This window comes from Notolepis coatsorum (genome assembly GCF_963971535.1).
Source record: "Notolepis coatsorum genome assembly, chromosome: 17".
In the NCBI taxonomy this organism is placed as follows: Eukaryota; Metazoa; Chordata; class Actinopteri; order Aulopiformes; family Paralepididae; genus Notolepis; species Notolepis coatsorum.
This window is the reverse complement of record NC_140181.1, coordinates 4,780,640-4,783,139: the sequence shown is the minus strand read 5'-3', so window position 1 is coordinate 4,783,139 and position 2,500 is coordinate 4,780,640. Positions and strand designations below refer to the sequence as shown.

The 2,500-nt window shown below is 40.2% G+C and overlaps 1 long non-coding RNA gene across 1 annotated transcript in view; it reads right to left on the bottom strand.

Moving 5' to 3' along the window:
- Positions 1 to 413: 413 nt before the first annotated feature.
- Positions 414 to 2,500, bottom strand: part of LOC311244515 — a 2,216-nt gene continuing 129 nt past the window's right edge. The window contains exons 2-3 of the long non-coding RNA XR_014620700.1: positions 1,371 to 1,572; positions 414 to 916 (exon numbers count right to left, since the gene is read on the bottom strand). This is a non-coding gene — a long non-coding RNA (uncharacterized lncRNA). The remainder of the gene's footprint in view (positions 917 to 1,370; positions 1,573 to 2,500) is intronic.

Below are 2,500 nucleotides of genomic sequence, written 5' to 3'. Positions count from 1 at the left end.
CACGCAGAGCGTTTACAGTTCTCTCTCGGTTCGGGAGCATGAGCTGTAGCGCAGCACGGTGGTGGACTTCCTCGAGACGCAGAGCGTTTACAGTTCTCTGCTTCTCTCGCTCGGCGGGCAGCTAGAGGGGGCGGGTGTTATTATGCAAATGCACCATATGACGTCCCATATAGGCAAATTTTCAGATGACTCACTTGAGGGAGGGACATTATTGTGAGGGGAGAATTGGAAGAATGCGCCAAATCGAGAATTAGAGACATAGATCCTATTACTATAAGTCCACATAGCTAGAAAATAACCCTAAACACTGGAAAAGGTCATTTATAAGATAGTTCCCCTTTAAATGCACAAGTCCAAATGATATTGAAAAGCTCCTCCTAGCCCTTAAACCAGATAAACCATGCGGTGTTGATAATCTGAATGGAACACTGCTACAAATCTCTGCAAAATGTGTGGCTAAGCCACTATCACATATATTTAATTTATGTTTTGAAGAGAGGGTCTTTCCTCAGCCTTGGAAAATAGCCAAAGTAACTCCACTACCAAAGAACTGTAAATAGCCATTTACAGGTTCAAACAGTAGGCCCATTAGTATTTGACCAGTAATAGGTAAGTTATTGGAAGGAATTGTGTTCAAGCAGATTCAAAAGTATTTCAACGAAGTTGAAGAAGGGATGGAGCTGGAAGTATTTGGGTGATGGCAGCTCAGAAGTGGAATCAATGAGTTCAGGCTGAGGTGGATGACGCCACAAGGACACCATATTCATAAGATGCCGGACCGGTCGGGACCCTGGCCATAGACCCAAGGCTTCCAGCTCAGTCTTTGTCCAGATGCGCTGTTGGAGAGAGCAGTTCCATTGGCTGACATCCTGGTCAGAACTGGGGGCAGAGGCAGGCTGGGCAGGTGCAGAGGAGGCTGCAGGCACATTTCAGAAACAGTAGTTAGTAAAGAATTGTGAGTAATATTATTGGCAAAACTTAGCCTGAAGTATATAATTAGGTTGCTGTTTATCAAAAAAAAATAATAATAATAATTGTTCTTGTTACTGACTCGTGTCAATCTTCCATGTTTTCGCTATAGTGTGTAGACCTTGCTACACATGTATTTCGTTCATATTGTTTATGGACAATGAGATGGGAGTGGAACTTTGTACATGCCCTTTGGGCTTCGTTCCCTCCTAGCACTGTTTTTTTAAATAATGTGCTAAATAAATAAAATAAAATAAACATATGAAGCTAAATACTCTGCTCTCACATTGTAGCTTCCTGGGGGCTTGTTCAGAGGAGGCTGCAGGTAGACGTGCTGCAGGTAGAGGTGCAGATAATTAGGTTGCTGTTTATCATAATGAAGCTAAATACTCTGCTCTCACATTGTAGCTTCATGAGGGCTTGTTCAGAGGAGGCTGCAGGTAGCGGTGCAGCGGAGGCAGGCTGGGCTGGTGCAGAGGAGGAAGAGAAGAGGAGAAGATCTTTGATCCTCCTTGCTTCCTCAGCGGGGTCCTGCCGTAGATGTCCAGATGGACCCTTCCTGAAAGAGACATCCTTCCTTCCAGGGAACTTCTTCATTATTGCCTGTACAAAGCAAAACATCATGCATATTATAATTAAAATCACGTCACGTCTCAGTCCAGCCCCTGTACACTTGCCCACTAGTCTGACTGTCCTGATATGATTATGATGTGTGTGCCTGCCTATACAGTGCGTATATACATGTATGGGCTTTTATTTGTCCCTGTACACTGTTTTTATTTTTTATATTATATAGATGCATGAATGCCTAGTGAAGTGAATGTACAGAATATGTTTTAAATTGTTTTTAGATTAGCTTTAATGTCCTTCTATTTTTCTGTTTCTTTCTGGCTTAAACATCTAGCCCAGGTACTACAACTGAAAACTAGCAACCCTGCTAATGTTGGCATATTTACAGTTCTTTTTATTTGTATTCATTTATAAATGTTGATTGATATGCACTGTCCCTGATCAAATAAACTGAGTAAAAAAATAAAAGCATAGCAGATATAGTGAGATAGATAGATATGAGGACACAATGTATTGATCATGTAACAGCTAATAATATAATACAATTTAACTTTGCAAACTCCCATCTTACATGGTAACGTTATATGATAGATCTGCTGTAGCAGATACCGTGTCTTTATTCATTCTAAATGTACACTACGGACAAAAAAATAAACTGAAAACTAGCAACCCTGCTAATGTTGGCATATTTACAGTTTTTAATTTGTATTCATTTATAAATGTATAACTGTTGATTGATATGCACTGTCCCTGATCAAATAAACGGAGTAAAAAATAAAAGCATAGCAGATAGATAGTGAGATAGATAGATATGAGGACACAATGTATTATCGTTATTAGATCTGCTGTGCAGAAACAAAACACGACTCAGTCAGCTTCACCGAGTACATCCAACTGTTGAAACTGCCAACACAAACTCAAAAACAGAACCTATTGGTAAACAAACGTATTGTTGAAAATA